Source organism: Lucilia cuprina, chromosome 2, assembly GCF_022045245.1.
Source record: "Lucilia cuprina isolate Lc7/37 chromosome 2, ASM2204524v1, whole genome shotgun sequence".
NCBI classification, from domain to species: Eukaryota; Metazoa; Arthropoda; class Insecta; order Diptera; family Calliphoridae; genus Lucilia; species Lucilia cuprina.
The window spans coordinates 51,396,284-51,410,360 of NC_060950.1; the positions used below are offsets into that span (position 1 = coordinate 51,396,284).

Genomic DNA, 14,077 nt, shown 5'->3' on the forward strand with positions numbered 1-14,077 from the left:
ATATATATAAAATTATAATTATTATAATATATTATAATTATTTTTATAATTGATTTTGACTTAGTGTTCCAAAGTGTAGTATTAAAGCGGAGTGAGAACCCATAAGTAAAAGGAGTCTTATGTGTTCTGTGGTACTTTTTTTAAATTTTTGTAAATATATATTTTAAACTTTATTTTTAAAAATTTAAAATATTTTTTTAATTTTATTTTTATTATTTTTTTTCGAAAAAAATAACCCTTAAACGTTTATAATTATATAAAATATCAGTAAAAAATACAGTATATAAAAATGCATTAAAATCAGTAGAATTGGTTTAAACAACTTTTGCAAACTTTGATTTCATTAAGTATATTTCCAATTTTATAATTTTAGTTCATCAATTTTTTAAGCTGAGACGAAAAATCATAAACATACATTCCATGCGCAAAATTTTCACAGAAGGCCAAATTCGAAAATTGATGGCTGCTGTTTCCATGCTTCGGGACCTAGGGCGTATAACACCCTGTACAAACCACTACCTCATGTGTCGACATTACAGCGTTTGTGTCGAAGAGTCGACTTTATGCGACGAGCTGCTGATCTGACCATTGATGAAAAGCTCTGTGTGCTGTCGACGAAAGGCAGTGGAGACTTTTGAGTACAACTCGATGTCTGGCGTAGTCCGAAAACTCGCAAAACTATGTGCAGGTAGGTTGAAGAAATCTTGGAAGCAACCCGTTTTTTATGATTTCGATTGTAAAATGACGAAGTAGTTTTTGGTATCAATCATTTCTGAATTACATGATGCAGGTTTTCCTGCTGTTGCTGTTGTGTGTGACTTGGGACCAACTAACCGTAAGTTGTGGAAAGAGATAGCCACCATCAAAAAACATATTGATTTTGTCATTCCGTTTGTAACACATCGAAATATTGTTCATAGACCCACAAAAGTATATATGTTCTGGGTCTTCATTAAATTCTAAGACGATATAGCCATGTCTGCCCGTCTGTCTGTTGAAAGAACGATAGAGTTCGAATGGAATGAACTAGAGGGATGAAAAATGCGAATATAGCGCTGAAATTCGACATAAGTAAGTTTCTTATGATCCAAAATCACTATTCGTATACATGGGTTGACCAGGGTTATTAAAAAAAAAACACAAGCCATTTCGTCGCAAACATTAATGCAAGGATATTTTACGTACCGAAAACTTCAAAAGTACCTTATCGAGCAAAGTCGAGCAATATTAGAATATTTTAGTTGTTTTGTAATTATATTTTCTCCAACCAATTAAAACAAACAGCAGTTTATACCTGGTACAAAAATACAGTCATTTGTTCGTAATTCATAAGGTAATTCAAATTGAATTACGTACCCAAAATTAAACCCAGTTTTGTTTTATTGCAATGGTGTAAATATCATTATGTGTCATAATTTGGAAAAGTAGCCTTGAAGTATCGAAACAATTTTTAATAGAAGAAATTAAAAAAACAATATTTCAGAAAATGAAAAAAAGATCCATTAGAATCTATAAAATAGATAACTCTCTACCTTTAAATGTATTAACTCAACATTTAAAGGTAGAGAGTTTGAAGCGGATCATAGTTATTCAAAATCTGATCGCGAAAAGCAATGGGAAAAAACATACACAAAGAAAAATATTCGACCTAAAATGTTGCAAAATGTTGAAAGCAAAAAAATCAAATATTCTTATAAATATTGAAAAGCATAAAATAAAATAAAAAAATATATTAAAAATAAAATTGACCAAATAAATACAAGACATCAATAAATAAAAAAAGAAACTAAATTTGGAAAAACATTGATTTAAAGATTATTTGATATACCTTTTTTCTGAATTTAATAATACCACAAATACAATTAATATTGCGTATTATTATTTAGAAACATCTGATTAGGATTCATTGAGCAATATGAAACAATTAACAAATTTCGTGTCAGACGCTTGACTTTTAGCAAGTAATAAAAAAAGTAAATTAATTGATTGCTATTGTTTACCTTGTCTGACTTATAACACACTGTAATTGTTCTGAAAAAAGCTTTCACACAAGATTCCACTTATAGCAATTCTGCGTACTCTGATTTTTATAATCAGCCATTATGTACGTATAAAAGGACTTAAAATTTTAAAGGACTTAAAATTTCAAAAGTATATTTTAAATATTTATATGTATCGAATGTTAATATTGGTATCAAATGGAAGCTGGGAATTTATAATTTCTAACTATAATATGTACTTGACTCAGAGAAAAAAGGAAAAATAAATTAAATGTAAAAAGGTCTCATTTTCGCCACAAAAAAATTTTAACTACTTTTTTGTGACAAATTTTCTTTAAGATTTCTATTTTTTATAACTGATGAATTAAAATAAATCATATTATTTTGAAGCAGAGCTTCTCAGCTACATTTGATATTAATATTAATAGCAATTTTTTATATAAATTTGGAATTCCATCTTTTGAATTCGTGTGTCCTTTAATTTTAAAGTCCTTTTACAGGATCATAAGAGCTGAGTACACAGAGTTAATACTAAAGGAAAACTATAATGTGCATAAGCTTAAGGAAATGTCATAGTCGAACGAAATATCTATTAAGTGCTTAAGAAAATCCGAAGAAATTTTTAAGTGGCTATAATGTTCATTTAAAACAATTTAGACCCATTTGCACATTTATGTACCACACGTAATAATCAAAATACATATTTCATAATATTTTATCGAAATAAATTAATTTTATTTTTTCCTTTTATGTATTTATATGTAAACAAACAACTGATTCTCTACTGAATATGCGGCCAACATTTTTGGGAAACTTTCGATTTTTGTGTGTGAGAGAAAGAGAAAGAAATATCAAACATCTCTTTCTCTCACACATAAAATCAAAAGTTTCTTAACAAAAGTTTCCTAAGACCTGATTCTCTCACACACAAAATCAAAAGTTTCTCAACAAAACAAAACAAGTTTGATCAGGCAAAACAAGTTTGACCTGGTTATATTGTACTTTTTTACAATATAAACATTTTAATAACTTAACGATATTGTTTTTTCTAGACGTGCCGAATGGCTTCACATATTATGTTTGAAGTCATTGGTGAAACGCTTATATGTATGTGGTCGGAATTTTTGGAAAAATTCATTTTTGGGAATAAAATATCTAAATTTGCTGTTACAAAAAATTAAACTTCTGAACTAAAGAACATTTTGCCTTTAGAATCTTATTTATTAAATTCAACTTCAGTTGCAATTGTCAACGAACAAAATACAGCTTAAAAAGTACGAAATATAGCGACTAGCGCTACGTTATTATGACAAAAAATATATATTTTTGATTAAATATCTATGTTACAAGACGTAGGATTGAAACCTTACCAATTCGTTTACGATCAAGGAGCCAATTTCGTCAACTTTTCGAAAAGTGTTGAAGTAACTCCCCAACGACCATATTTTGACATAAGTGACATACTGATTTATTTTGTGTACGACAGTTCTCACCTTTTGAAATGCTTGGAAATAAGCTTGTATCTTGGGAAGACGTGATTCATTTCAACAAAGTAGATTAAAATTCCATATAACGTGCCCCTAAGCTAAGTATGGAGCATATTTATCCTAATTATTTCAAAAAAATTAAAGTCAACATAGAATTTCTTAGACAGGCCTCAAAAAAACTTCTTTCCTTTAAAATTATTGACGAAAAGGGAATAGATATAACAAACACTTTTGATTTATTAACGGTTGGTTAAACAACATTTCGGCTTTGAAAAGTCTATTTCTTTATCTCAATCAAGAAGGATTTCAGAAGTGATCTGGTAATTCAGTACCAATTACACCTCGTAATTTTTTTAACTCATTCCAAAAGAGGTGAGGTCTTCATTATGTCAATGTAGTAGTAAATGAAAACTGTGAAATTGTTTCCCACTAAGATTAGACTTTTCCATAGTAGATTTTGCTTATAGTTTAGATGCTAATAATATCCAATGGGATGAGTATCATATTCTACCAAATCCTTGTCCATCCATTAGAGATCCAGATGTTCATGATAGTAGTCTTGATAGGGAGGTCCTTGAAAACAATGCATTCGTTTACTAATACTTTTATTCCAAACTGCATAAAATGCATTTAAGTTATCACCCCTTACCAAATTTTGATAGTAACAATGAAATTCCGTTAGATTATAGCTTCACCTTTGCCAAACAATTTGAAAACTTTCACCTAGTTTAGCCACCTCAAGAGTTCGTTGCTTATTGTTCAGAATTATATTGCCATCGAGATAACCTTCGTCAAATTATTTCTAACGAGCTTGTTAGTGTACAACCAAGAATAATAAAAGTATAGATTACGCATTGCGCAGGTTTTTTTGGTTTAAATCAACAGGTGTTCGATGTGCTACGTCACATCAGCAAATAAAGTGATTGACGTCTAAAAAAATTTAAATAATTTAAAAAAATTTTCAAAAACGTTACAAAATTCTGTAAAAATTTAAAAAAATAAAATACTTTAAATATGAAATACGCTGTAAAAATTGCAAAAGCACCAACAACTCCAAGGCGTGCGAAATTAGTTTTTTTATTTTTATTATGTATTTAATTTGTATCGAAATATTTTTTATTTTCCAAAAATGTCACTTTGTTTATGTTTTGCTTTTATTTTTCTCAAGTTCTAGGCTGATATGACGTACATGCGCAGAACGAACATTTTTTTACATACTGAATGCGCAATCTATGTTTCTATAATTCTTGGTAGTTTAAGGTCAGTGGCCTTGACAAAATTATTAAAATTTTGTCCATAGTGTACCCTTAAACGAAAACAGAAAAAAAAATTTGTTAATAACGATCTTTATTTATTTTATATAAAGGAAGCATGTATAGCCACCATATGGAAAATATATACAAGGGCCCCAGTTATCACATTCTGTATATAGAAGTTTTGAATTGAATTTTTGTTTACGAGTTTCAATTGCTTAACCCAAGAAAGGAAATCTTCAACAATATCATTGATCTGTATTGCAACAACTTGTTTTATAAATACAATATAATGTAATCCAATTGTCTCCCATTTGAATTTGTTATGGCTATTTTTAACACTAAAAATATCTCAAACTTTTACAACATAATTGATATTTACAACAAAAATCACATTTTTCTTCCAATACATACTGTAAATCACTTATTGATTTATTTAAACTGGATTAATTGTCTGGATAGATATGGAAAATTAAACATTATAAGCAAATTAATTCTTACAATTGTGGAATTTTTTGTATAGAATTTGTGGAACCTATTCTAAGGGTAGAATCTCTTCAAAATATTACCATTTCTGATATAATAAGTCGGATTAATATAAAACATGATCTCACAAAATATGGAAAATTATCAATAAAATGTATGCACTCCTTATACTAAATGTTGAATAAGTAATAGAGGCATTGGCGAAGGTTGCTTTCATTATATAAATGCAATATTAAAAATTTAACAAAATATTATATGTGTTTTATATGTAAATAAAATGTTTCTTTGTAATAAAAAATTAAGTTTGTGTTTTTAATTCTTTCTTTTGTTTTTAATTAATTATTTATTAAACAAATATAACAAATTATCATAGCAAATTTGTTCTATAAACCCAAATCTCTTAGAGAAACCAAAAATTTCTCAAATAATTTTTATTTCAAAAATTCGTCAAAAATCCCACAAATTCAATTCGAGAATTCTATATACGGGATGTGATAACTAGGACCTTTGTACATATTCCCCATATGGTGGCTATTCATGCGTCTTCCTTACCTGCCCACTTTGACCAAATCTCTTAGAGAAATCAAATAATTTTATTTCAAAAATTCGTTAAAAACCCCACAAATTCAATTCAGGAATTTAATGGAATTTGATACCTTTAGCCTTACACACTTTTTCAATATGATGGTAACATGTGCCTCCCGCCTTTATGTCCACTTGGGCCAAAGTCAAAAGTTAAAAAAATAAAACTTTTAAATGGCATTAACATCTTAGTCATATATAAGTTTTTAAAAGGTTTACAAAATATTTAATTAAGAATTTTAGCTACGTTATTTAAACATGTGTCGATAGTTAATATAATAAAAAAAATCATTACTAGAACATATGGTCAACATCATCGGGTAAATTATCTAAAAATAAAATTTGTTTTACACAGGGAATCTTTTGATCAAATTTAAGAGTCAAAATCAGATGGCAACAATGTATATTTATATGTTGAGTTTTAATTTGAAAATCTTAACTGCCGGTTTACACCGGGAAACTTTTTTGATAAACTTTTGGCTTTGTGTGTGAGAAAAAAGATGGTTGATATTTCTTGCCTGTGTGAGCCGGTACTTACCAATTGATTTGTATAACAACAAGGTTTTGAGATTATAATTGTGCGAACATATTATGCCATTTCCATTCCTGAATTAATTTACTGCGCATATTCCAAAATTCTCTTAAGGACGCCATCTTTTGTCAAACTAAAACATTTTTCGAACAGTTTTATATTTAGTCCTAGAATCATAGTAAATAACATATTTAACACACTTTAAGTCTTACAGATGTCGTTATAAAGGACAAGTATAAATATTTCTGCTTTCTTCGAATACGCTTTTTGCGTTTAAATAATACTAATAGTCGAATAAGAGTGTGAATTACGAATAATTGCACCAATTTTTAATTGTTTAAAAATTGGTTCATGCTATGACTATATGAAAACTTTTTATTAAATTTTTGAAGCTTTTATGAAAAATTGCAGAAATTAAAAACTATTTTGATACCTCCGACAAAGTTTTATGCAAAATATCCAAAAAAGTACTGTGTAGTAATACAAAATACAATTTAAAATATAATATATCAAAAAGTCAAAATACAGACCTTATGCCCAGTTTGTACAAAAAGCAAAAACTGTCAAAGCCAAAATAGAAATAAATTCGCAATAATTAGATCATATATTTATTGGTAACTGAGAATGGTTTACCATTTGAATTTAGTTTATAGTTTAGTCTATTGACTAGTCTATATTTATTGCCTACATCTAGTCTATAGTTTAGACTATTGATATAAACAATATTTAAAAACCTTATTAACTACAATATTTATTATGTACTAATTTTGCAAATGTTTCAAAATTAGCGAAATCGATACCCTCAACAAGTACCTCCTCAGAGTAATCATTCTCTAGTGCTGGCGCATTGATAACGACTAAAAGGTGTAATCTATTTTTAAGCCTATAAAAAAGTATTATTTCAAGTAGTTACCAAACTCCGAAATAAAGAGAAAAATATATGTGTTTTTTTTCGATTATATTAGACGGCGCCACAAGATTAGAGCGGAGCATATTGGAAATAAGTTTACAGTATTGTGTTAATGGAAATATAATATCCAGCGTAGTATGAATGATTTAACTTAAAGGAGTTGTTTTAACTAAATTAACAAATTTATCTATTGAAATTATAAAGGTTATTGCAGTGACATCCGATAATAGAGCAAATATGTTAAAAAAGACATCGTTATTTTCCAAGTGCCTTACGAAATTGAGAAAAAGTTTTTAGATAAAATCGAAAACCATAATAATATTGGTATGGGAGATATACCCATATGCAGGTGTGCTACATATACAACTTTTTGCGATAGACGTAATAAAAATTGCTAATATAAAAGAATTTGTGTTTCCAAAATTTTGCAACAAATATATACCGATTTTTATTTCATTGAAATAAGGTATGTGTACCCAAATAGACTGTCAAACGCGTTGGGGATCTAGATACCGAATGATAAAGGATTTAAAAGCCGCAAAACCTTTTGAATCCCAAGGAAATACAAAATCATTTTATTTGTTTGGTGTTAATGAACGATTTTGAAAAAATGTGAGTACTAACGAATTGACCGCTAAAACTTATTGACAAACGATCAGTGGTATTACATAAAAATGCCATACTTTTTGCGTGTATTTATTTATTACAACAAAAATTACCGATTGTTCTGTGTTAGATTATTGAAATAAATAAAAATTAGTGGATGAAAAACTTTTCATATTTTTATACCCTCCACCACCATCAGTGGTGATAGAGGGTATATCTAACTTTGTCATTCCGTGTGTAACACCAAGAAATATTTATCTGAGACCCAACAAAGTATATATATTCTTGGTCCTTATGAAATTCTGAGTCGATTTAGCTATGTCCGTCTGTCTGTCCGTCTGTCTGCCTAAAACACGCTCACGTTAAAACTAAGCAAAGGACATCAACCAAATTCACCGAAACTATTTGTTGTTATCCTAAGCAGTTTGGTATTGAAAATGGGCAAAATCGGTTCACATCAGGAAAAGTTATGAATCAAAATTTGAAACAACCTCGAAAAAAATAAGCATTTTTTACACATTCTGATGTAATTTTCTCGAAAATTATGCAAGATAATTCCATAAAAATCGGCATACATTCGTTTCCGCACAAAAGCTTAATATCTGTGGAAAATCGCCAGAATCGGTCCACAATTTCACATACCTCCCATACAAAAGTACATATTCCCGGAAATTTGGTTTTTTTAATAACTTCCGTCGTTATGTCGATATTTTCACAAAATTTTAGAAATTAAAATTCTATGGTAATAGAATTTATTCAGAGGAAAAATTTTTTGGAATTTTTTGAAAATTTCTTATATACAGAAATATTACAATGAAAGCTTTTTTGGATCGGTCCATAATTGGTTATAGCTCCCATACAAGGTCCCCTCCCGAAAATCACGTAAACTCGCATAACTCATTAGTAAATTAAGATATCGATATAGAATTTGGTACAAGTATTGCTTTTATATACTGAAATATAACAATGGAAGTTTCTTTGGATCGGTCCATATTTGGTCATAGCTCCCATACAAGGTCCCCTCCCGAAAATCACTTAAATGCACATAACTCATTACTAAATTAAGATATCGATATAAAATTTGGTACAAGTATTGCTTTTATATACAGAAATATTACTATGAAAGCTTTTTTGGATCGGTCCATAATTGGTCATAGCTCCCATACAAGGTCCCCACCCGAAAATCACTTAAACTCGCATAACTCATTACTAAATCAAGATAGTAATATAAAATTTGGTACATGTATTGCTCTTATATACAGAAATATTACAGTGAAAGCTCTTTTGGATCGGTCCATAATTGGTCATAGCTCCCATACAAGGTCCTCTTATATACGGAAATATAACCATGGAAGTTTCTTTGGATCGGTCCATATTTGGTCATAGCTCCCATACAAGGTTCCCTCCCGAAAATCACTTAAACGCACATAATTCATTACTAAATTAAGATATCGGTATAAAATTTGGTACATGTATTGCTCTTATATATAAAAATATTACAATGAAAGCTTTTTTGGATCGGTCCATATTTGGTCATAGCTCCCATACAAGGTTCCCTCCCGAAAATCACTTAAACGCACATAACTCATTACTAAATTAAGATATCGATGTAAAATTTAGTACAGGTATTGCTCTTATATATAGAAATATTACAATGAAAGCTTCTTTGGATCGGTCCATAATTGGTGATAGCTCACATACAAGGTCCATTCCGAAAATCAGGTCCCCTCCCGAAAATCATTACTCAATTAAGATATCGATATAAAGTTTGGTACAAGTATTGCTCTTATATACATAAATATTACAAAGAAAGATTTTTCCGATCGGTTCATATTTGGTTATAGCTCCCATACAAGGTCCCCTACCGAAAATCTTTTAAACGCGCATAACTCATTACTAAGTTAAGTTATTGATATAAAATTTGGTACAAGTATTCTTATATACAGAGAAATAACATTGTGAAATGTTTTTCCGGACGGTCCACAATTGATCATAGCTCCCATATAAGGTCCCTTTTAGAAAAACACACATACCAGGTTCCCTTCCGAAAGTCAGAAAAAACGCACATAACTCATAACCAAATATTTATATCCATTTATCAAAAATATTGCTCTTATATACATAAATTCACTATAAAATTGTTTTACGACCGGTCCATATTAGGTCATAGCTGTCATACTAGGTCCATAAAATCACTTGATTCACAATATTTATTACCAAGTAGAATTCTGAAATATTGTCTTTATGTACATAATTGGTCATAGCTCCCATACAAAGTCCTTTTACGAAAATCTCTTAAACGCACATTACTTATTACCAAATTAAGCTATTGATACATAATTTGGCAAAAATAATAGTTTTGTATACTTCTATTTCTCTTATACTAGGTCCAGCCCCTAAAAGCGCTTTAACCGTATTTAAAGAGCATTATCAATTTGTGTTGAACAAAATTTTGTGTAGAACAAAATTATATATATGTATTTGTATTCTGAAAATCTATAAATCTTTCACACACATACAAACATGCAAAATACTAATTTTATAATGTTCAATGAATCTTGGAATTGTAATGGATTTAACTTTTGGGATTTTTTCTATTAAAGACATGAGAAAACTTATTTCTACAAATATTTGATCAATTAGAAAAGTAATAACACAGAAGTAGCTGGTGGAGGGTATTTAAGATTCGGCACAGCCAAATATAGCACTCTAACTTGTTGAATATTATATTCGGTGTTCCTCCAACACATTCGGTCTCTATGGACAAAAAAGTTGTGTCAGTTACCCCCTAGGATTAAAGATATGTTAATAACATTTCCAAAAATATAATTTTTTTTTTGCTACGCCTAGAAATACCGCAATTTTTGCAATATTCGGCTGTGCCGAATCTTATATACCCTTCACCATAGTGTATTTTAAATATATTAGGCGCAATTTACATGAAGACTTTTCAGACGTCTGTTTTTTCCAATTCTCTTTTGAGAATCTTAAAAAAAATCATGAATATTTATACGGTTTTTTACATGCAACTATGCATGTCTTTTTTTGATGTTTAATTGTATAATCCTTTTTAATTACTTATTTGTAGTAAAAATAAAATGAAATAATTAACATAAAAACCATTTAATTTGATTTAAAAAAATTTAATTACACGCTATAGTATTTTTTAATGCAAATTTTAATGTTTTCATGTAAAAAAAGACATAATTATTTATTTTACATGAGCATAATATCAACAGTACGAATCAGTTTAAAGAGGAATGTCAAAAACAATCATGAAAATCCCAAATCATGTTTGTTTTCTTACCCCGCATTCTCCTCTTCCCTGCTCATTTTCAGAGGTTGTCTCGGATTTTTGTTCATATCTCCGTTATTTACCGACCGATTTTGCTGATTTGTAATATCGATCTTCTCGAAAGAATGTCTAACAGAATTATTAAAGATTCGGATCTCGCCGATATCTCTAAAAACTGATTTCAAAAGACAGACAGTCAGGCGGACATGGCTTAATGGACTCCGCTATCTATAAGGATTCAGAATATATACTCAATAAAAAAAGATCAGTCGGAAATCGGTTGACATTATAAATATTTAATAATCACAATATACATTTAATTGTTATTATTAAAATAATGTAACTTCAACTATTATTCTATGTTAAAAACCAAAAGAAAGTAATTTGAATCAAACTAAGGTCTAAACAACTGTATTTATAGTTAAAATAATCGAATAGTAATATTAGGTAAACTATCTATAAAATTCGACAGATGTAACAAGATAGGATTCAATAAGACATGGCTCAATATTAAATATTGGTCATTGCAACAAATAAATTCGGTTAATGTATAAACAATTTTCAATTCGGTATTCCCAACGAATAAAATGGTTATTTTCACTTGACGTTTAGAAATAAAAACATTTAAAATGAATTTTTAATTTATAATAAAAATCAATAAAACAGAAAATAAACAATAAAAAATTGCAGCAAGGTTGTTTGATACATATTCACGAAGCACACAAATATAATTGGTATTTCTTTTAGCTCAGTTCCATTGTCAATATAAAGAGCTAGTATGGGAAAAATTTGGTGACCATTAAATAAGTAGTCTGTTCAGTAATCATGATTAGATTTACTAAGGTTTTATTAAGGTTTGTAACTGCATCTCATTTTCTTTAATATGTGTCTGGTCCTTATTTAATAATTTTCCTCAAATTTAATGTAGCTTCTCAAGGAAATCATGTAGAGAAAAATGTATGTTTCAAAACAGTGTTAGATCTGGAGCAAATTTTAATTTACGCGAGTGTAAAAGTACTTTTAAATATTATAGATGTATGTAAGCATTTATTTAGATTGTATGTCCACCAAGAATAAATATAAATAAACAAAAAATTATGTAATTTATAACAATAGAGTGTTTCGATTATAAGAATTGAATTTTTTAATACAATTTGCAGTTGCGCTAACCAATATATTCAGTTATTCTTATTAAAAAATTCGGTATAGGGAATTGAAATATTCGGCTATTGCAAACAATTTATGTGATAGTTGTCCTAACCGACCAAATTCGATTGGAAACAAATTCGGTTACCACAACGAAACTGTTTTCTCTGTGTATAATTTATAGGGTCGGAAAATTATATTATAGAAATTACAAACGGAATGACAAACTTATACATATATACCCTTCTCACGAAGGTGAAGGGTATAAAAATGAATCATATTTTAGTTATGCATATATCTGAACCCCGTTTCTGTAACTATTTGTGAGAAGTTCTCACATCGAGAAGTGTGAAACAAAAATTCCATCGTTTCTCGATTTGGGAGAAAAAAGTGTTTGTGTAACTTAAAGTGAGAAGAGCCAGCACTAATTACGTTTTTATTGGAAATTTCCAATCAAGCTGTCAAAAACATAAAGAAAATAAAAATAAACAAATCAATTTATATTTAAAAAAATTAAAAAGTAAAATTATAATTTTTTTTAAAAATAAATAATTAAATAGTGATCAGAAATGTATACTAATTTATTATTAGAGGCAGAGCAACATTTAAGGATTTCCCGGTGTAATTGGCGCAATAGACTGTACCCATGTACGTATTAAAAAGCCAAAGCCAGAAGTAGAAAGCTGCTATTTAAACAGAAAAGGTTATCATTCAAAAAATGTACAGCTGGTAAGTATATTATTGTTGCATTAAATGACAATTTAGTGCATTTACATAAATTTGAAAATTCTTGGTGGATTTGCAAGGTTTGGGGGGCTGCACACGATTCCAATATTTGGGAAGCCTCCAGAATAAATGTATTATTGCAAGAAAGAAATGAAGCTGACAAGAATAATCATTCTTGGCTATTAGGTATGTACAAATTCATGTCAGTTTGTATTTTACTCCAAAACACGTTATTTCTTCAGGGGATACCCTTTAAGACCGTGGCTTTTAACACTATATAGATCGGCGACTGAAAATGGAAGGTGTTATAACACAGTACATGCACAAGCAAGAAATTGTGTGGAGCGTTTAAATGGAGTGTATTTAGACTAAAATCTAGATTTAGCAATTTAAATTAAAGTTTGATTTTATTAATATAATAAATTCTAGTCTTTAATCTAGTCAACAGTCTAGACTAAACTACAGACTTGACTATAGACTAGAGTATAGATTAGAATATAGACTAGAATATAGACTAGACTATAGACTAGACCATAGACTGGACTATATACTAGACTTAGACTGTACTATAGAAACCAAATGTTCTTGATTAAATGTTTGATATTTCAATAAGAGAAAAACCATTTATTTATTTTTTTATTTATATTTAAGAAATTAATATTTTTATTAAAATTGATTTCATTTGAATATATTTTCTAAAATAGTTTCTAATTTCTCTAGTTTAGTTAAAATTGTATGGTTTTGATTTTCTATTTTATTTAATTTTGCAATCAAATCTTGTAACGGACCGACCACGAAGGCTTCAATTATCTAAAGGCTGTGCTACCTTTAATACCGGCCGTGCTCAGGGAAATTGGGATGGTGTTCTTGCCACTATATAATTGAACTAAGTTCGGTACATAATTTATTTAAAACTTAGGTAGCATAATTTCCAAACAGACAAACAATATAACAAAAAAATATACAAAATAAAAATGAATTGAGAAACTTTGAAGAAGAGGACCAGATGTCATTACCTCTTCATTGATCTTTACCCGCCCTGTCATGCTATCTC

General features: G+C 29.0%; 1 long non-coding RNA gene across 1 annotated transcript; it reads left to right on the forward strand.

The window, feature by feature from the left end:
• Positions 1 to 19: 19 nt before the first annotated feature.
• LOC124421384 lies at positions 20 to 13,464 on the forward strand. Its single transcript, XR_006941621.1, has 5 exons — positions 20 to 150; positions 374 to 688; positions 12,889 to 13,026; positions 13,104 to 13,209; positions 13,266 to 13,464. It is a non-coding gene; the product is annotated as an uncharacterized LOC124421384 (long non-coding RNA).
• Positions 13,465 to 14,077: the final 613 nt, after the last annotated feature.